Source organism: Manis pentadactyla, chromosome 7, assembly GCF_030020395.1.
Source record: "Manis pentadactyla isolate mManPen7 chromosome 7, mManPen7.hap1, whole genome shotgun sequence".
Classification (NCBI taxonomy): domain Eukaryota; kingdom Metazoa; phylum Chordata; class Mammalia; order Pholidota; family Manidae; genus Manis; species Manis pentadactyla.
The window spans coordinates 122,675,924-122,699,346 of NC_080025.1; the positions used below are offsets into that span (position 1 = coordinate 122,675,924).

At 39.4% G+C, this 23,423-nt stretch overlaps 1 pseudogene; it reads left to right on the forward strand.

Moving 5' to 3' along the window:
• The first annotated feature begins 7,420 nt into the window (after positions 1-7,420).
• On the forward strand, positions 7,421-22,851 carry LOC118922629 (hyaluronidase-4-like; annotated as a pseudogene).
• Positions 22,852-23,423: the final 572 nt, after the last annotated feature.

Consider the following 23,423-nt stretch of genomic DNA (forward strand, 5'->3'; position numbering starts at 1 on the left):
TCAGTATTGCGTTTGGATATATAAAATGCTATCACTTATTATTTATACCCCGTCATCCCCCCAAAAAGACAGTATTGTGATATACTGGAAAGGCAAATTAAAATGATAACAGTAAAAATTGAATAGATGAGACAATGAAACTTCTAGTAAGTGGTCCTTGAGTTTAAGATTTAACCTCTGCACCACACTGGCTTCTACGATACTGCACTGAGATTTCCTAGTTTGTGTTGTAAACACACCAGGGTGGTTGGACAGAATTCAAAGAAAGCAATACGATTTGAGAAAGGGATTTATAAGAGGAAAAAGTGAGAAAGAATAGAAAAATATAAAAATAATGCCATAAACATTGAAGATTTTTTTAAAAAGATCAAAAAGTAATCTATGTCAAAAAGGTCTAATTGGATAAAATACAGTTGAATTGAAGTGCTTAAGAAAATCCAAGAGAAAAATGATCTGAAGTTGAATTGGTAAAATCTAGTTTCCTGAGTTATTTAAAATTAGGTTGGCTGAATTACCAAAACTAAAATAAAGTCAAAGAAATAAGTAAAAACAGCATATCATCTTTTTCATATCCAATCCAAGCCCTCCAAAAGTTTTTACTGTTGTAACTAGAGTTTTGCCTTGTTTACAATCAGAGAAGACCTATTACTCTATAGCATATTTTTCCACTTGTGATAAATAATGTACCAGTATCATGCACTGTATTTTGTGGTGCATAATGATACTAATCAATTTCTTCAAGCCTATCTCCTGTGTTCCTCCTGAACATCTACTAAACCATTAACCACTGATAGTTTCCTTTACCATAGATAATTAACCAACTTATAAATAGCTCTAATATCCACATGTAAGAGTAGAGTGGTAACTTAAAAGATCTGGCTGATGGTGTTCACTTCAACTCCAAAAAAAAACACACAGTCCTTATTTCCTGAAAAGGGCTCTTTCTTGCCAATTGCAGAAAAGCATACCATTTTCTCAGATAACTTAGGAAAATGATGTAATAAAATCCAACTGAGATGTTACCTTTTCTAGGAATCCATATCTGATTTCTTATAGCCAGAGTCAATTTGAATCTCCTTTTTTGTTTCCAAAGAATTTTATTAGTTTTTAATTCAAGTAATGGTTTTGAATAGCTTCTACATCAACATAATGCAAAATCCCAATAGAAGTTGCTTTCCAAAGATATCTCACGCAACTCCTGTCCACTTCATTTCCTCAGCCTCCAGTTCTCCTTCCTGGAGGCAAGTAATATAATCAATTCTTGAGTATCTTTCCAGAGATAATCCTTAGTACACAAATTACATACATATACAGACACGCATACACACACACACACACACACACACACACATCTTTTTCTCAGAAAAATAATGGCCGAATTCTATACACATCTTGTTTTTAAAAAATTTAAATATATATACAGACACATGTATAAAATAAATACATACCTGAAAGAATTATTCGGATATCTGGTGAATATCCATATCAATATATGGAGGCAACCTCACTATTTATTCTAGCTGCATAGTATTCCATTGTGTGGAAGTCCACAGTTCATTTCACCACTCCCTTAATGGTGGACATTTATTTCCAAACTGAGTAATTATAGGCAATGCTGCAATTAATAACATAGAACCAGAATTTCTAGATGAAAGGCTTTCTGAATTTCTAATATAGATAGAAATTTCTAATCTTCTGTTCACACCATGAATATACCATAGCTCTTCACTCTTTCTTTATCACAGTTTGGAGTCAGGGCCTGCACATTTCACTTTGCTCAAATTTCAAACCTTGCTGAAATATGTATGCTAATGGAGAGAGACGGCACCATTTGTAAAGCCAGGCCAGCTCCAGTTTTCAAGCCATTCCTGTCAGGACTCAGGCAGAGTTTGAAAGTAAGCTATGCTTACCTGAAACAATGTGATCTGGTCACAACCTTTGGCTTCTCAAGTCTCTGCCCTTCCACATCAGTCTTGTAACCCTGATATTCAGATCTAATATCTGAAGAACCCAGATCAAACTCTCCTTTTTAAATATCATTCCAGTCCTCAGGCCTGAGGTTCAGCCTCAACTACCCATTCATAATTTCTGTCTGTTTATGCTGCCTGGTATCCCGCCTTGTAGTCAATAGCTTGGGTCATATTTTGGGAGAAAGGGGTGTGTTAAGCTGGACTATGGACATTGGAAGGACTTAAGTAACATTTCACAAACAGCTAGATTGCTCTACAGTTCAAAACTTTGATTAGATAGCTGAAGATTTAAATCAACCTAATGTTATTTTAAGTAGCTTAGTTAAAAACAGTTTGACAGAGGGAACATTTTATTCAAAACGTGGTCCCAAGACTTTGTGTACTTTTCCAATAAAGCTGTTGATCTTGGCTGCAAAAAATTCCAAGTCCTAAAGGAAACTAATATTTTTTTGATAAAGACTAAGTATATACTCTTATATAAAGACAATTATATTCCTTTTCAGATTGCATTTCTTAAAATGCAAAATGTTCTTGCTTCATTAAGTGTGGCCTTTCACAATGAAGAGTGAATTTCCCATTAGCACAAATGATGCTGAAGTAGTCATTTTTATATACTTACAAAATTTAAACTTATTTTTAAGAAGACTGGAAGGGAAGCAGTTTGTATAATCAAAATAGTCGAGTAATTCTAAATGTGTTCACTCACAGGGACATAAGTGTCCTTTGATAATGACATGAAATAGAATTATAATAAAATTCAGTACCTAATGATGAATTGTGTGGCTTAAAGAGATGTTATCATAAGGAAGATTATGTTGTAAACTAATAGACACCAAGTTTTTAAGAAAAAAATGTAGAGGAAAAACTTAATTACAAAACCTCTACCCATTTTGTATTTCTGCTGAAATACTTAGGGCCTGCTCTCACAATATTGACATTGCACTTGAGATCCATCAGGATAAGACATTGATTAACAATCAGACAAAGGCAGTAACATCCTTCAGAAAAAAAAAAAAAGGAAACCTATTATTGGCTTTTACTAATAAGCTATTAAGACAAGCTATTATTAGCTAGCAGGTTAACAATGAGTTCTGCAGAGTTGAGGATACAGTGTTCAATTCAGTGGCTCTGCTCTATCTTCCCTTCTGATAAATACTTAGATGTATATTTTTATTATTGGCAATAAAACATCATGTTGGTCAGTACTATGCTTAAGGGTTTGGAAAAAACATTGCATTTTTAAAAATTTCCAATAAAAATGGGGATCATGGGGGGTCCCCACTTAGGGATCATGATCTTCAGGACCTTTTTAGACTCTGATGGATTTAGGGACAGACACTTGGCACTTAAAGGTTTTAACAACAAAATCCCAATATCACGAAAAAAAGAAACAGAAGAGTTATAGGTTTGGAAAATTAATTTCTTCCTCTAATACATTAATATTGAGATGGGTATATATGTTTTTAAAAGCTTTCCCAGAATATTCTCTCTCATTTTAAGGATTAATATGGATCACCATGCTGCATGAAAGAAAATATGACCCTGAGTATATGAGAATGGAAATTTTGTGTTGCAATCAAAATTAAAACAAAGCCAGCAGGATTAATTTATAGAGTTATATGATTATTTTTCTGTGTGGCAATTGTTAAAAATATTGTGAAGTCCTAAATAACTGGATCTCACTGCAGTCACCTCTGCCCTGGATTATTGCAACAGCTTCCTTGTGGGCTTAATGCTGCTTCTCTTTTGTGCCCTTTCCCTTTTGGGCTTGCCAAGCACAGTAGCCAAAGTAATCCAGTTAAGCCAGGTCAAACCATGTCTTTCTTCTCTTAAAACTCTCTAATTCTTTCCCATCTCACTGAGTGAAAGCCAGAGTCCCAACAAAGCCCTGCAAGACCCTCTCTCTCACCTCTCTTTCCCTTATACTAAGTCAGCAGCCTCTTCGCAGTCCCTCAAACACCGCAGGCCTGCTCCTGCCTCAGGGCCTTTGCACCTACTTTCTTCCCATTCTTCTCCAGACATCCTCCAAGCTTACTCCTTTTCTTCTTCAGATCCATGAGGGCTTCTCCTTGAAAATGAATCGCTGCTTTATAATTTTTTTTCTTGCAATTACCATCTTCCAATACTCTGTATGTTTTATTCAGTATTTTGTTTATTGTCTGTCTCTTCTACAAGGATTTAAGCTCTCTGAGGCCAGGGGTTTTTGCCTGCTTTCTTTGTTATTGTATTCCTGGTACCTAGAATGGGAGCCTGGTATACAGAAGGTGCTCAGTAAAAATTGCCTGAACACTCAGTACTTGGGCTTTCACACAGGTGTCAATGCCCCAGAGACCACCAGGAACAGCCCTACAGTTAAATGAGTTGGGTTTATTATGTATTAACAAGGGGAAACACATACTGGGTGGAACTGTGGGGTGTCTTGGAAAGGTGTTAACCTGTTACAGAGTTTGGGTTCTAGTTGGGTGATTTGGTGGAAGGTCTAAGAAAATGGGGATCTGCTCCAGATTGGATGTTGTCAGAAGGCAGGGACATTTCTATACTGGGTAAGGAATGGTGTCATTCATTTATCAAGAGAGAGAGATGTTTGGTATTTCATGGGTTGCAAAATGAAAAGTGGCTTGTTATATCTCATTTTATTATGGTCTAAGAGTAAACTTGTTTGAGGTTCATATTCTGTGATAATGTTTATGTATAACAGGGGACTAATGTGGCCTACCTGTGTCACCAGCTTCTGAAATCTGGGGATTGCTTTTATTTTTTTTTAACATATCAAAGTAACTAAGCTTCGGGAGGAAGGAGTGTGAGAGGAAATAGGTATAAGCAGAGGACAGAGATGTCTCTGTAGACTCTTGTGTCTGTACATGAAAGGCCTGCCTCCCCCAGATGCCTCTCTCCACCCCCCTTCACTGTCAGGACAGGGAATTACAATGAGGTGAGGTCTGAGGCCTGCCTGGAATAAGGCAGCCCCCACCTTTCTGTTGTTTTGTCCCATTCCCCTGTCAGTGGGTGAAGAAGATCAGAAATGTGAAGCCAGGTCAAAGTGGTGCAGCTAAGCCTTCCTGAAGGTGACCTTTCCCCCCAGTGGGGGAGGCATCTGAGGAGCCAGCAGCTCCCGTGTTTGCTCTGGTGTTCATGGCTGTGTCACTTCGCTGGGAATTGTTTGTCCAGACACCTTCAAAATGTCTTCGCAGAAGTTTCCCAGGTGATGGAAGGGAGCTAGTTCTTCCTACATGTTCCCAGAATGAGCCTTACTCCTGAGAAGGGAAAGCTGGGTGGTAAAATTTAGGGGAGGAGTCAATTAACTCCTCACTCATCTCCACTCCCAATAGCTTGCCAACACTTCCCAAAATCCTAAAGGAGGATTTGCTTAAAGGGGCAAACCTTCCTGGAAGATTATGGGGAGTAGGTATGGGAGGGAGAAAGAAAAGGCAGGCTGTTTAGTGGAGACTCATGGTTGAGCGCGGAGCACCACTCAGGCTGCTGTGCTAGAACAGCCAGTCAGGAGGCAGGTAGAGCCCAGCAGCGGGGAGTGTGATGGTGTGGGTGGGGTGAGCACGAGAGGTCAGAGGAATTCTGAAGCCAAGGGCCCTTTTGAAAGGGTTGGCGTGGAGAGGTCTGCTGGTGAAGGAAGGGGTGTGGGAGAAGCAGACAGCTAGTGACTGTGGGCTGGGGGCAAGGTTCTGGACAAAGTGCCCGGGAGGTGCCAAGTTAGGGCCCTCCTCCCTGCAAGCTGTGCTTAATTAGGAGAGTGACAGACAGTGTGCCTGCGCTGTGACCTGCCTGCGTGGGAGGCAGAGACCTGAGACAAAAAAGCAAACTGAAGGCATAGGCACCAAATTACTGATCTGTTATGCCTGTATTCATTGTGCACCCACACATTTTATTAGGAGCTCAGCTTGTCACCTACCATGGAATGTTCACCTTCCATTAATGGGAAAAAGGAGACTAAGTCACTTGGTAGCTTTGTAATAAATGGATGAGGCTGTTCTGGGGCAGCAAGGAGGGGGCTGACCGAAGAGGAAACAATAATCAGTGGAAAGCAACATTTTAAATAAAATTGAAAGCAGTCAGTGTTCTGGTAGAATTGACTTTTTTTGTGCACATACGTAGCCTTCTTTAACATTAGTTGAATTTTAACTTTAAAGAAGAGCTTTCTTTTTTCCTTATGAAAGAATACATACACAAATCCATTTTTCTTATCCTGAGGTAGAATAAAAAATTCAAAATAACGGACCTTGGAGGACCACAATTCTTATGATATTCATAAAATTATATTCCCTTGAAAATACTGTTCTCTTTGAACGCTAATTGATACCTTCAGTATATTTCATGTTACTAAGTGGGTAATTTTACTCATCTTTGTGCTGTATAGATATTTATTCAAAGATTAAGGAAAAGAAGATATCTACCTCTTTAGTCCTTGAACACTGATATTTTGCATATATCCATTTAAGTTGGACTTCTTTAAATGTCATTAAATAAAGTTTTATAATTTTTTTTTTTACCTCCATGTCCTAGGCCTGAGAAATGCTTTAAGGTTTGGCTGGTGACACTTGGTGGTTAAAAATAATAATGACATACATACAGCAGGCGGCGCACAGGTGATTAGCTTTGCTGGAGGAAATACTCAAAAGCCACAGATTGCGTGGAAAGAACCTGTAGATCAGAGTTCCTGGTTGTAAGCAACCAAAACAAAACCTCAGGAACTTGAGCAGGAAAGTGCTGTCCTATGACAATGCAGCCACTTGCCATGAATGCCACAGATAGCAGGTTCTGAACAGCCCAACAGGCACCGCCACTACTGCACAGACACTGGAGTTCTGCCACCACTGGTGCCACCACCTCTCAGGCTCTTTCATTCCCAAGATCTCAATTCATAGTCCGCAGGAGGATGCATCTAACTGGCCTGGCCATGGTCACGTGCCAACGCCCCAGCTGAACGGAAGGCTGGGAAAGCAGCTGGACATTTGGGTTCGTTTAATAAAATAATGAAGGTATTACAAATTTAAATGACGTAAAAATATTTAAATGATGCATATATTTCTAAAGCACTTAAGCACAGTGCCTACAATTTGATGAGTTTTCCAAAACGATATTAGACATTATTTTAATCTCTTATTTGATCATGAGCTGTTTTGAGGCTAAGTACCACATCTTACCCATTTTGTACTCTGAACAGAGGGTCTGAAGCTTCATGAATGTTTGTTGAATAGCATTGCTTGCCCCTGAAGAGAAGCGAGGCCATTAAACTTGCTTCTAGATCTCGATGTATTTATAGGCTTCTTTAGGACCTTTAAATAAAATGCACTTCAAAAATACAAATATATAACAATAATAATATCCACTCAGCATTTGAGCTTTTTCCTCAAAACAAACACTAACAGAAAATTAAATAACTTCACAGGCCTTCCAGAGTGCATTAAAGCAGAAGATAAGATTTTTATCTTATCATGAAACTATTATCTGAAGAACAATTAAGGTTTTACGTTGTTCAGCCAATACATCTCATCCCATGGCTGCTCCTATTTTTCATTCTGAAGTCTCTCTCTTTTCTAGCACCTGCCAGACTTTCAGTTTATCAAAAAAAAGCCTTTTACCGTTGCTTGAAATGCTCCAAGAGATCAGTGTTTGACAAAATACAATATAAGACTAAATTTGAGAATGTTTCAGGTGATTGGAAGGCCACTGGCCAAGGCAAGGGGGCAAATGTCACTATATTTAATGTCAACAGATCGGGATATTCTCCACGGTTTCCACCCCAGGGAGTTCCTGTTAATGGAGGTCTTACCCAGAACATAAGTTTGCAACTACATCTAGAAAAAGCTGACCGAGATATTATTATTTGGTATATGATCTTCATTCCTACTGAAGATTTCATGGGCTTGCTGTTATAGACTGGGAATACCGGCGACCCCAGTGGGGACCCAGAACTGGGACACAAAAAATGTCTACAGACAGAAGTTAAGAAAGCTTATTTCTGATATGCAAGAAAATGTATCAGCTACTGATATTGACTATTTAGCCAAAGCAACCTTTGAAGAAAGTACAAAAGCTTTCATGAAGGAAACCATTGAATTGGGAATTAAGAGCAGACCCAAGGGCCTTTGGGGTTGTTATTTATATCCTGATTGCCACAATTATAATGTCTATGCCCTGAACTAAGAAGTTTCAAGGAACAATGTGCTCTTTTGGCTCTGGAATAGCTGTGCTGCCTTATATCCTTCTATTGGTGTCAGGATGTCTCTTGGAGACAGTGAAACCATTTTGTGTTTCTCAGTTTCAGGTGCATGAATCCATGAGGATCTCCACCACGACCTCCCACGATTATGTTCTGCCTGTATTCATCTACGCAAGGCTAGGCTACAGAGACGAACTTTTATTTTTCCTTTCTAAGGTAAGACAGCCCTTGTCAGAGACAGGGGAATTTCTTCCCAGTCTCTAAAAGAGATACTTGTTTGTGAATTATGTTCTTTGAAGAATTCTCAGTTAGCGATCTGTTACACAAGTGCATAATTCTTCCTTTGAGTCGTCATCCACGTAGCCTTTTCATTTATGCAAACTGAATTTTGGTTTTCTTATTTATGATTATTCTTTTAAGGAATGGAATCAGGAGCGAAGAGGTTAAAGTGCAATAGCATCAACTAGGCCTACTTTCTGCTCCCCAGCTTTGGTTGTGCTCCCTGACACCTGCATTTTGGAACAATTACTGAACCAGTGGGTGGTGAACAGTTTAGGAAATCAGAGAGGATGTTTTAAAATGAGTAGTTTGCTCACACATATGGAAATGGAATTGCAGATATTCCTGCTTCTGGCCTCACCTACTAAAATGTCAAGAGAAAAAAAAGGTGTTTTCTTTGTAATGTATAATACCAGCTTTGATAAAAGGTATAATAGAGGTATGACAATGTGAATATACTTAACACTACTGAATTATATACTTATAAATGTCTGAGGAAATAAATTTTATGAGTTTTTTTATCAGGATTAAAAATTTTTTAAAAAAACCTTTTTTCTAAGGCAGAAGGGAGTTGTAAATCTGCTAAATGTAGGTGAATTCATAATTTTAGCTATTTGTGCTTGATTCTATGACCACAACTAATGGTAAGTTAGTAAGAGTGGTGTGATTTTCTAAATTCAGTAATAAATTCATTTTTGGTAGATGGTTTTGCAACCTTAGGTTAAAACTTACAAATTGGTTTTATTCTGCCTATTTATTTTACTTAAGTTGTATCTGTAGCCAAAGACTTCACACAAACCATGAGGGTAGCTTTATTTTTTATTTTTATTTTATTTTGAGTGTAACTTTTAAATGAGATGAACTTTCAACCCAATATTCTCTCCCTCTTCTCCCTTCACTATTCTAGTCGCTTAAGTGGAAACTTTTAGAGATAAAAACTTAAAAATAGATGCTACTCTAATCTTTGGACTTGGATAAGTATGTGTAAACCTTCTGATGAGAAGACTTGAGACTTGTTCAGGCCTTCACATTTGTGATACAGTCGCATTTTAAGATACTACTGGGCACTGGGAGTTTATCACATTTCTTCTTTATCCATCACTACAAGTTTCAATTTACCAGCATGTATAAAAATATAAAGACTTTCTGAGTTTTAGGCATCCGAAGGAGGGGGCTCGGGAGACACCCAGTGAGGGCTTTACCATGACCAGTAGGTATCTGTAGAGCATATAAAGGGCAGAGCTTACTCATTAGAGGGAGAAATGGCACAAGTGCATCAGGATCTGATAAAGGCTATGCCTCTGACACCAGTAACAAGATTAGTAAGGAAAGAAAATCTCCATTGTGAACTGATATTTGAACTACCCAGACAAAACAACAATAAATGATTGAGAATGATAGGAAATCGTTATTAACTGGTAGGTTTAAGAAAGTTAACTAAATCTTTACAAAATAGTCTTGAATCTGGAATTGAAAGTTAAATACCACCTTATTCAATGAAACTTCTTTTCCCTTTCTATATTTGTCTCAAGCAAGTTTCTTTCCTTAGTGATAATAGATGTACTTTTGGAAGAAATGATGAACTTTGAGGGACAAAGTGTTCATTTCAAAAGATCAGTTTAGACTTCTGGTACATTCTGCACATTCTGCAAACCTAGGGCACGCTTCCTTCCTGAGTGGCTGCAGCATCAGAAATGCTTCTGTTCCCTCTAAAGAAAGAAGGAACAACAGTTAAGGTCTCATCTAGGTACAGTCTTCTTTGGCAGTCCCAAGGTATCATTCTGAAAGCTTTCTGAAAGGCAAGGTATCCCCAAATGTTTTAAATCATCAGTTAACCCACCACTTTACTCTAACCTCTATAAAAATCTTCTCATAAAATTTTGAAAACCTGACACACGTATAGTTAGGATTAGAAAAATGATTTACCAATGAGCAGAAAATCTGTTAACCTCTCCTGACCTCAGTGCCTTGTCTTAATCTACAACATGAGACAGTATTACCTGACTTATCTACACATAGCAGATGTATTATGAAAATAAAGTGAGAAAAAAATATGTATGTTAAAATTTGAAACACCAGGTATAGCCAAGATGGCGGCATGAGTAGAGCAGTGGAAATCTCCTCCCAAAACCACATATATCTATGAAAATATAACAAAGAAAACTCTTCCTAGAATAAAGACCAGAGGACACAGGACAATATCCAGACCACATCCTCACCTGAGAGAACCCAGCGCCTCGCGAAGGGGGTAAGATACAAGCCCCGGCCAGGCGGGACCCGAGCGTCCCTCTCCCCAGCTCCCGGCGGGAGAAGAATAGGCAGAGCAGGAGGGAGACGGAGCCCAGGACTGCCGAACACCCAGCCCCAGCCATCCGGGCCAGAGTGCAGACATAGTATGTGCCCAGGGGGCCCTGGATGCTAGGGAAACAGGGCAGAAGAACGGTGAGAGGGTACCGGAGGCCTGGCGCTGGAGGACATAAGAAAAGCGAGTGGCCATTTTTTTTTTTTTTGCTGTTTTGTTTTGGCAAGCGCTTTTTGGAAGTCTTAAAGGGATAGGGCCCCCAATACTAGGGAAACAGGGCAGCAAGAAAGGCAAGCGGGTATTGGAGGCTGGCGCCGGAGAGCAAAAGAAAAGTGAGCGGCCAATTTTTTTTTTTTTCCTGTTTTGTTTTGGCGAGCGCTTTTTGGAAGTCTTAAAGGGATAGGGCCCCCAATACTAGGGAAACAGGGCAGCAAGACCAGTGAGCAGATGCCTGAGGCTGGCGCTGGAGAATAAAGAAAAACGAGCAGCCATTTTTTATTTTTATTTTCTATTTTTTTAATTTTTTAATTTTTAATTTATTTATTTTTTTGTGGTCGTTGTTTGTTTTGGCAGGTGCTTACTGGAAGTCTTAAAGGGGCAGGGCGGGACACTTAATCCAGAGGTAGGGAATCCGGGGATCTCTGGGCACCCTAACCCTTGGGCTGCAGGGAGCACGGAGGCCCCTTACAGAGATAAATAGCCTCCCGGCCGCTCCCCCTCCAACACGACTAAACCACTTTGGAGAAGCAGCCCGAGCCAGGCCACGCCCACAGCAATAGCGTAGATGAACCCCATAGCAGCCGGGCAGGAAGCAGAAGCCCTGTCTGCACGCAGCGGCCCAGCACAAGCCACTAGAGGTCGCTGTTCTCCCAGGAGAGGAGGGCCACAAATGAACAAGAAGGGAAGTTCTTCCAGCCTTCACTCGTCCCAGCTCTGCAAACTATTCCTATCACCATGAAAAGGCAAAGCTACAGGCAGACAAAGATCACAGAGACAACACCAGAGAAGGAGACAGACCTAACCAGTCTCCCTGAAAAAGAATTCAAAATAAAAATCATAAACATGCTGACAGAGATGCAGAGAAATACGCAAGAGAAATGGGATGAAGTCCGGAGGGAGATCACAGATGCCAGAAAGGAGATCACAGAAATGAAACAAACTCTGGAAGGGTTTATAAGCAGAATGGATAGGATGCAAGAGGCCATTGATGGAATTGAAACCAGACAACAGGAATGCATAGAAGCTGACATAGAGAGAGATAAAAGGATCTCCAGGAATGAAACAATATTAAGAGAACTGTGTGACCAATCCAAAAGGAACAATATCCATCTTATAGGGGTACCAGAAGAAGAAGAAACAGGAAACGGGATGGAAAGTATCTTGGAAGGAATAATTGCTGAAAACTTCCCCAAACAGGGGGAGGAAATAATTGAACAGACCACGGAAATACACAGAACCCCGAACAGAAAGGATCCAAGGAGGACAACACCAAGACACATAATAATTAAAATGGCAAAGATCAAGGACAAGGAGAGTTTTAAAGGCAGCTAGAGAGAAAAAGGTCACCTATAAAGGAAAACCCATCAGGCTAACTTCAGACTTCTCAACAGAAACCCTACAGGCCAGAAGAGAATGGCATGATATATTTAATGCAATGAAACAGAAGGGCCTTCAACCAAGGATACTGTATCCAGCACGACTATAATTTAAATATGATGGTGGGATTAAACAATTCCCAGACAAACAAAAGCTGAGGGAACTTGCTTCCCACAAACCACCTCTACAGGACATCTTACAGGGACTGCTCTAGATGGGAGCACTCCTAGAAAGAGCACAGAACAAAACACCCAACATATGAAGAATGGAGGAGGAGGAATAAGAAGGGAGAGAAGGAAAGAATCTCCAGACAGTGTATATAACAGCTCAATAAGTGAGCTAAGTTAGGCAGTAAGATACTAAAGAGGCTAACTTTGAACCTTTGGTAACCACGAATTTAAAGCCTGCAATGGCAATAAGTACATATCTTTCAATAGTCACCCTAAATGTAAATGGACTGAATGCACCAATCAAAAGACATAGAGTAATAGAATGGATAAAAAAGCAAGACCCATCTATATGCTGCTTACAAGAAACTCACCTCAAAACCAAAGACATGCACAGACTTAAAGTCAAGGGATGGAAAAACATATTTCAGGCGAACAACAGTGAGAAGAAAGCAGGTGTTGCAGTACTAATATCAGACAAAATAGACTTCAAAACAAAGCAAGTAACAAGAGATAAAGAAAGACATTACATGATGTTAAAGGGCTCAGTCCAACAAGAGGATATAACCATTCTAAATATATATGCACCCAACACAGGAGCACCAGCATATGTGAAACAAATACTAACAGAACTAAAGGGGGATATAGACTGCAATGCATTCATTCTAGGAGACTTCAACACACCACTCACCCCAAAGGATAGATCCACCGGGCAGAAAATAAGTAAGGACACAGAAGCACTGAACAACACAGTAGAGCAGATGGACCTAATAGACATCTACAGAACTCTACATCCAAAAGCAACAGGATACACATTCTTCTCAAGTGCACATGGAACATTCTCCAGAATAGACCACATACTAGGCCACAAAAAGAGCCTCAGTAAATTCCAAAAGATTGAAATCCTACCTACCAACTTTTCAGACCACAAAGGCATAAAACTAGAAATAAACTGTACAAAGAAAGCAAAGAGGCTCACAAACACATGGAGGCTTAACAACACGCTCCTAAATAATCAATGGATCAATGACCAAATCAAAATGGAGATCCAGCAATATATGGAAACAAATGACAACAACAACACTAAGCCCCAACTTCTGTGGGACACAGCAAAAGCAGTCTTAAGAGGAAAGTATATAGCAATCCAAGCATATTTAAAAAAGGAAGAAAAATCCCAAATGAATGGTCTAATGTCACAATTATCAAAATTGGAAAAAGAAGAACAAATGAGGCCTAAGGTCAGCAGAAGGAGGGACATGATAAAGATCAGAGAAGAAATAAATAAAATTGAGAAGAATAAAATAGCAAAAATCAATGAAACCAAGAGCTGGTTCTTCAGGAAAATAAACAAAATAGATAAGCCTCTAGCCAGACTTATTAAGAGGAAAAGAGAGTCAACACAAATCAACAGTATCAGAAACGAGAAAGGAAAAATCACGACAGACCCCACAGAAACACAAAGAATTATTAGAGACTACTATGAAAACCTATATGCTAACCTGGGAAACCTAGGAGAAATGGACAACTTCCTAGAAAAATACAACCTTCCAAGACTGACCCAGAAAGAAACAGAAAATCTAAACAGACCAATCACCAGCAACGAAATTGAAGCGGTAATCAAAAAACTACCCAAGAACAAAACCCCCGGGCCAGATGAATTTACCTCGGAATTTTATCAGACACACAGGGAAGACATAATACGCATTCTCCTTAAAGTTTTCCAAAAAATAGAGGAGGAGGGGATACTCCCAAACTCATTCTATGAAGCTAACATCACCCTAATACCAAAACCAGGCAAAGACCCCACCAAAAAACAAAACTACAGACCAATATCCCTGATGAATGTAGATGCAAAAATACTCAACAAAATATTAGCAAACCAAATATAAAAATACATTAAAAGCATCGTACACCATGACCAAGTGGGATTCATCCCAGGGATGCAAGGATGGTACAACATTTGAAAGCCCATCAACATCATCTACCACATCAACAAAAAGAAGAAGAAAAACCACATGATCATGTCCATAGATGCTGAAAAAGCATTTGAGAAAGTTCAGCATCCATTCATGATAAAAACTCTCAGCAAAATGGGAATAGAGGGCAAGTACCTCAACATAATAAAGGCCATCTATGATAAACCCACAGCCAACATTATATTGAACAGCGAGAAGCTGAAAGCATTTCCTCTGAGATCGGGTACTAGACAGGGATGCCCACTCTCCCCACTGTTATTTAACATAGTACTGGAGGTCCTAGCCACGGCAATCAGACAAAATAAAAAAATACAAGGAATCCAGATTGGTAAAGAAGAAGTTAAACTGTCACTATTTGCAGATGACATGATACTGTACATAAAAAACCCTAAAGACTCCACCCCAAAACTACTAGAACTGATATCGGAATACAGAAAAGTTGCAGGATACAAAATCAACACACAGAAATCTGTGGCTTTCCTATACACTAACAATGAACCAACAGAAAGAGAAATCAGGAAAACAGCTCCATTCGCAATTGCATCAAAAAAAATAAAATACCTAGGAATAAACCTAACCAAAGAAGTGAAAGACTTATACTCTGAAAACTACAAGTCACTCTTAAGAGAAATTGAAGGGGACACTAACAGATGGAAACGCATCCCATGCTCGTGACTAGGAAGAATTAATATCGTCAAAATGGCCATCCTGCCCAAAGCAATATACAGATTTGATGCAATCCCTATGAAACTACCAGCAACATTCTTCAATGAACTGGAACAAATAATTCAAAAATTCATATGGAAACTCTAAAGACCCTGAATAGCCAAAGCAATCCTGAAAAGAAGAATAAAGTAGGGGGGATCTCACTCCCCAACTTCAAGCTCTACTATAAAGCCATAGTAATCAAGACAATTTGGTACTGGCACAAGAAGAGAGCCACAGACCAATGGAACAGACTAGAGAATCCAGACATTAACCCAGATATATATGGTCAATTAATAATTGATAAAGGAGCCATGGACATACAATGGCAAAATGACAGTCTCTTCAACAGATGGTGCTGGGAAAACTGGACAGCTACATGTAGGAGAATGAAACTGGACCATTGTCTAACCCCATATACAAAGGTAAACTCAAAATGGATCAAAGACCTGAATGTAAGTCATGAAACCATTAAACTCTTAGAAGAAAACATAGGCAAAAACCTCTTAGACATAAACATGAGTGACCTCTTCTTGAACATATCTCCCCGGGCAAGGAAAACAGCAGCAAACATGAACAAGTGGGCTATATTAAGCTGAAAAGCTTCTGTACAGCAAAATACACCATCAATAGAACAAAAAGGAACCCTACAGTGTGGGAGAATATATTTGAAAATGACACATGCGATAAAGGCTTGACGTCCAGAATATATAAAGAGCTCACACGCCTCAACAAACAAAAAACAAATAACCCAATTAAAAAATGGGCAGAGGAACTGAACAGACAGTTCTCCAAAAAAGAAATACAGATGGCCAACAGACACATGAAAAGATGCTCCACATCGCTAATTACCAGAGAAATGCAAATTAAAACTACAATGAGGTATCACCTTACACCAGAAAGGATGGCTGCCATCCAAAAGACAACAACAAATGTTGGCGAGGCTGTGGAGAAAGGGGAACCCTCCTACACTGCTGGTGGGAATGTAAATTAGTTCAACCATTGTGGAAAGCAGTATGGAGGTACATCAAAATGCTCAAAACAGACTTACCATTTGACCCAGGAATTGCACTCCTAGGAATTTACCCTAAGAATGCAGCTATCAAGTATGAGAAAGACCAATGCACCCCTATGTTTATCGCAGCACTATTTACAATAACCAGGAATTGGAAGCAACCTAAGTGTCCATCAGTAGATGAATGGATAAAGAAGAGGTGGTACATATACACAATGGAATACTACTCAGCCATAAGAAAAGGGCAAATCCTACCATTTGCAGCAACATGGATGGAGCTGGAGGGTATTATGCTCAGTGAAACAAGCCAAGTGGAGAAAGAGAAATACCAAATGATTTCACTCATCTGTGGAATATAACTACAAAGGAAAAACTGAAGGAACAAAACAGCAGTAGAATCACAGAACTCAATAATGGACTAACAGGTACCAAAGGGAAAGGGACTGGGGAGGATGGGTGGGTAGGGAGGGATAAGGGGGTGAAGAAGAAGGGGGATATTAAGATTAGCATGCATGGGGGGGTGGGAGAAAGGGGAGGGCTGTACAACACAGAAAATGCAAGTAGTGATTCTACAACATTTTGCTATGCTGATGGACAGTGACTGTAAAGGCGTTTATAGGGGGGACCTGGTATAGGGGAGAGCCTAGTAAACATAATATTCATCATGTAAGTGTATATTAATGATCCCCCCCCCAAAAAAAAGGCAGTTCCTGTGTGGTGACCTCCAATGAGTTCTACACAAGGGTATAAAGGGCATATGAAAGTGTAGGCAAGGGGTCTGTTTGTGTTTATACAGAGGATCAAAGCCTACTTTGGCCACCCTGAAAATCAACTAAGATACGATATGAGAAAGAACTTCCAACATCAGCACTCTCTGGAAGACTCATGCCAGAAGATGATCATCAAAAAACCCCAACAAAGATCCACGCACTGCTACAGGTGTAGATGCACTCATCCCACCAGTTCCTGGACTTACCTTGGGAATGAAGAAGGAGATATCTAAGCTGGCCTGTGCATACAGTAAAACAACAAATTTGACTGGATCTATACTGTTGGAACTCAATCAAGAATTAGGAGAAGTGCAAATTGTAGCGCTCCAAAATCTTACAACTACAGACTATTTACTCGTAAAAGAACATATGGGTTCTTTTTTTTTTTAGGAATGGGTTGTTTTAATTTGTCTGATTTCTCTCAGACTGTTCAAGTTCAGTTGGACAATATCCACCATATCACAGATGTTTTCACAAATGCCTAAGGTGCCTAACTGGTTTTCTTGGTTTCACTGGAGATGGCTGGTAATTACAGTTATGCTTTGGTTATGTAACTATACTATTATGTTAATGTGTGTGCGCAATTTAATTAGTAGTTTAAAACCTATACATGCTGAAGTTACTCTACAAGAAGATATGTCAAAGAAATAATCAATCTTCCCATGTTTTCTTCCGCCTGCTACTTCTATAGCTTTTCTTCTTCCTTCCTAACTACAACCCTTAAATAGAATTCGTGCCTCATATCGAATTTACCAAATATCATAATTCTTCCAAGTGGTAAAGACACCTCAAGACAAATGCTGGACATAGAAGCCACAGGGCATAAATCTGCGAAGAAGTAAAAAGCTAACCTTTTCGAACGATAAGGCTTCTCTCTCACTTACCAACTTTACATTTCCCTGTATGGCCCCGGAAGATGACTGTTTAGCCAGAGACGGGTAAGATTCCACAAGGGAGGAACAATCTAAGACAGGCACAGTCGCAGGGGGGCCATCAGGTGAGAAATTGGGGATCAACAGAGGTGAGGCTTAGAACCTCACCCCCCCTGTTCTTAGAGAAATCTTCTGCATACGTGGATGTTTTATTGCCCTTGTCTAGCTGGGATTAACACATAGTCTACAGGCACACACCTGATCATCTACATTTGCTCTCTTACAACACTAAACTATGTTTTCTACCTTTATCTTGTATCTACCTACCACTTCAGCATTTTATTAAAAATAATAATAATAAAGAGAGAAATGTGGTATCCACATATAAATGAAGTATAAAAATCAAATGAGTATTCATATTTGAACTGACTGTTTATAGTTCATAATGCATGAGCAAAACCGAAAGTTTCTGTGATGACTGCCCTTGTACTGTTCACCATGTAACTTATTCACTATGTAAGAATTTGTTCTACATGTAAGAACTTTTTCTTTATGCTTCAGAAGATTGGAGACTGACGAAAATTAGTCTTGGGGTGGATTAATGATTGTGCATTGAGCATTGACTCCCCTATACAGAATTTTATTGTTGTTAACAACCATTTGATCAATAAATATGAGAGATGCCCTCACAAAAAAAAAGAAAAGTGCACACTTCCAATTGTAAAATAAATAAGTAACCGGGATGTAATGTATAGCATAAGGAATATAGTCAAAATATTGTAACGTCTTGGTATGGTGATAGCTGGTACCTAGAATTATCATGTATATAAATGTTGAATCACTGTGTTGTACACCTGAAACTAATATAATACTGTGTGTCAACTACCCTTCAATAAAAAATAATTATCTACAAAAAAAAAAAAATTTGAAACACTACAGAAATATATATGGTATGGCTATTGCTTTTTATCAGTATCAGAACCTTAAGTTTGGAAGGAGAATATCTATAAATGGAATCGCGGTCAGCAGCCATAGCTTGGGGGAATGGTATTGGGGCAGTAACACCCCATTTCACACAAAAGATTGCTACACCACTTATACATAAATGCAACCTAAATATAACTTGATGCTATGCTTTAAAAAATAATGAAAGGAGTTTCCTTGACTGCAGATTTAAACATGTTTTTCCCTGTAATTAATTAACATTCTCTTTGGTAATGCACACCAAGGGAGCCCATTAGTGATGCTCCAGCTCCCCACAGTGGTCATCTTACTTACATGCACCGTGGCAAGCATCCAGGACTGAAACTCAAGTGTGGAGGGTGAGTCCTTTGGGTTCCTACCCTCTATGTCCAAAACTTTGAGCTGAGAATCATGCGTAGGGAAAGGCAGCCCTACACCATGCTAGGCCCTGGAAGTCTTGTTGCTATTACATCATGTGTTGTTGCTTTATTTCTCCTATCATGTCATATCACTCATGTGGCTGATGATCTCAGGTGGTCCCAGTTTATTCCCTGAGGCATCTTACCTGTGGCTTTTCTCAATGAGCTGTGCCCTTGCTTTTTCAGATCCCAAATATAGCTACTCTGTGATTCCTTCAGCACCCTGATCTCAGCTAGGTGACAGTGAACTAATCTGATAGAGAAATTTGCATCAGTATCTGCTACTAATTCCTCACCTCCAGGCAATGTATGCATGAAGACTAGCCTTTTGAGTCAGTTCCAATAAACTCTCTCTGATAATGACACTAAAGTACACACTGGTGAGAAACTAACATTCCCTCCTGATACCAACCTCAGAAGGTGTGGCTTTCACCACAAACATCTGTAGCTTCTGTACTTACTGAATATGGATCAATAACTTATAAATACAAGATGTAAATGCTGTGTCTCCCTCCTTCTTCTGATACCAATGCTTAACCCAAAGGACTTCATGGGAGATTTCCAGTTTCCAGTCCGGCAGGTAAGAAGCTTGAAAGTTGGCCCTCCTTCCTGACAAGTAAAAAAAAAGCTAAACCAACTGAAAAATCAACCCATCTTAGATTCATAAGTGAAGTGAGGACAAAATTCTACTTTCATTTTCCACTAAATCACCCAATTACATTTTCCAGCATATAACTGATGGAAATTCATCCTTGGAGTAAAAGGTGAATGCTTAGTATCCTAAACAGTGGGAGAATATATTATAATTTAACAAACTTATTCAGGAACTTAATTTAGGAAGCCAACTACATACATTCAACTTTTGATTTCCTTCTGAAATGGCCTAGATCCATGTTAATCTTTAAATACTAAAACAATAATCCTTTTGGATTACAAAACCAAAATTGCAATTGCTAAAATTTTGTTTTCTTCTATTTAATTATACTGAAAAGAATTCCGGCAGCTTTACCGTGACTGGATAAGTCATAAATAAAGCCCTATAAGTCAGGTAGTGTGAAATTAAACACAAATAACTTCAGGAACCAAATATAAGGGCTGGGCCAAATCAGAAGGTCCTTATCACTTAATGACACAAAGCCTCCCCCAGTAACTGCAGAGGCAAGCCCTCAGGAGAGTGTTGCAGGCTGGAAAGGGAACTTAGCTGAGACACTCCTCATATTTGGAGAAGGAAACCTTTGGATTCTGTTTCTGGGTCATATACCTATGCCTGGTTTGTGTGTATATGTAGCCCTAGTCTATTTCAATTAAATGGCTTTGATGGCTATTTACAGGCTAATTGCCCTCAAAATAATATCCTCTTTGGCAAAACGTTAAGTTTTTCTTTAAACATATTTAATATGTTTTTCCATGTGATTGTAGAGGGTAATTTTTGAGCCTAGGTTCATCCACTTTATGTTACTCTGAGAAAGTGAATAGTTTCATCCTAATGTATTGAATGCAACCTCTAATCCTAATCCTTGGTGGGTTGTTTTTATTAAAATGAATACTGAACTCTACTTTCTTCAGTCTAGCAGGACCTACTGAGCACCACTGGAGGAAGTGCTGCCTTGAGCACTGCAGGCTTGTTATCTGGGGAGACATGACTTTAACTTCATCTGAGGTAAGAACTGTCTTGAAGGTACACTTACTGGTACTTACAGCATTTGCTCTGTTTTCCTACAGAGCTTTCTCTAATTAGGGCTCTCATGGCTCTCACAGTAAGCCAGTCTTAGAATTACAAGTCCAAATCAGTGCCTGATACATGAAAGGAGCTCGATAAATATTATTAACTTTTTTAAGATGATAATCACAATATTGACATATGTTGAATATTTATTATGTGCTAAGATTGTGCTAAATCCTTTTGTATTTGTTTTGGATCTGTTCATTTGCTGGCCATAATAACCCTCATGAGGTAGAGACTATCATTTTGATTTATAGATGAGGAAACACGAGCGGTAACAGCTAGTTAGGCTAGTTAGTGGTGGAATCGCCATTAACCACAGTTTGATTCAGGAGCCCGTGCATTTAACCACTACATAAAATGTGTGATATTCTGTTGTGAGAAGAAAAAACAGATGGTAACTTTTTAATCTCCACATTGAACTTATTTCTCCTCTATGGAGAAGTTAGCTGAAAATTCATAGTATTTAAAATAAGATGTATAATGCCTCAAATTTCTCCTCGCTCAGATAATGTTTACTCCAAAAAGTCTTCTCAGTTTTCCCCAATCCACATTAATCTCCATCTTCTCTGTATTTCTAAAAGTCGTTTGCTCTATCTCTGTAGTGTAATGCATTTTCCTTGAAGCATAATACTTGAATCCTCAACACTTTTTGTTAAATTGAATTTTTTGCAAGTTCATTATGATCTGATACTATTCTTAGAATTTCACAGGCTAAATTTGTTGCTACAGAGATATCATTCATGAAACTACTTGTGACAGTATAAGGTTAAAAGTCTTCTCTGTCCACATACAAAATTAGGTAGGAAATGAGAGGGACCAGGTCCTGCCTCTCCAGGTGCGCCATTTCCCCTCCAGCCCAGGTGGCTCTTGGCAGAGCTTCATCAGAAAGTGAGTACACAGACCGGTGGCCTCTGTTGAGAGCCTTTAATAGTAGCCAAAAAAAAAAAAAATGGACAGAGTTGGCCTTCCAGGCTTCCCTGTATTTGAATTGTATACAGAAGGCTAGAACCCAGGGCAGTTGATAATTAACAGGAAAATCCAGAAGGCTACAGGTTGATGGTCAACAATAGATCAGTAGAAAATTATGATTCAGGTTCTAACAAAATCTTGAAAGATACCACACACCTGTAAAGGTGGCTGGAGGATGCAGCTCTGCCACATATCTAATTTGGATTTGTTCCTCTTTTTTCCACACCTATTAACTTTGGAACTGGAAAGAGAAAAACAAGAAGGATGTGAATTGGAAGAAGTGAAGGTCACTTATGCTGACTCCGGGGCCCGTTTACAAGTTCAGTTTCTTAGCCCTGTAACATACTGTCCACCTCTTGTCCCTCCCACCTCTTGTCTTCCCTGATCTGGGTCCCGGTGTGTTCTGGTGTCTGAGCCTAGGAGTTCACCAACTGGAGCCAAGCTGTTAGGTTTCAATCAAGACCAAAGAGCTGCTTTGTGGACCTAGATGCTCGGACCCCATAGGACCAGAGAAAACACCAAAACCCGTTTTTTGTACATTTCTAGGGCAACTGTACACCGGCGAAGCTGTATATGGGTTCCGGTTTAGGGAGCTGTGCAGTCAGCAGGACCGGCGCCCCTGAGGGGTGCAGCCTCTACCTCTGTGGGAAGAAAGGCAGGTGCGTAAAGGAAGGTGTGGGAAGCTCCCGATGATCTTCACTTGAATCCTGCAAGTTACCACATAGAGAACATCCGAGGATGGAGAATTTATTGTGAAGGGAAAAGCTTTTGATACAGACCTGGCAGTAATGGCCGAGAAATTTTCCCGTCATTGTTAGCAGGGTTTCGAAGGGATCGACTGCCCAGAGGTGAAGCCAGTTGACGGCTGCTCTGCTGTTTCCTCTTTTTCTGGCTCACTAATAGCACTGCTGGTTTTAGTAAGTGATCAGAGCATTCAGTTGTGAGATAATTGCATTTAAAGGGAATTGTGTGGCCTCTAGAGTAGTCATTTAGGGAAGAGATGAAACTTATGACATATTTTTTCTCTTATGAAATCCATTGAGAGGTATTATAAGTAGACATTCTGTATGTCACTTAACAGGAACACATTACTTTATTTAGCTCTGATTTGGCTGACAAACCAGATCTAGGGGTAAAAATCAATGCAGTCTTCTTTACTGGAATGTTTAAGTTGTAATTAAACTAGAGCTAGTATATTTTAGTCTTTGTGTGAACATATACATAAAAGTGTGCACATAAATACTAAGTTGTTGACTTCAAAGACTGGTTTTCCAGCTTGCAATTTACTTAAGGACAGATTACTAACTAATTATTTAATTCAACAGAGGAGGTCACCTCAGAGTGTGACCTGTTCGCCTGGCCTACTGACCAGGCCCAAATGCAGAGTTTCTGCTCGGGTCCTCGGTTCTCACTAGGGGCAGGAGAGCTGAGCTCACTGAGTGTGGAACTGGGTCCCAGTGTGGCTTCTCATGAGGCCGCAGGACAGAGGCAAGGGAAGCTTTTCCAATTCACTGCA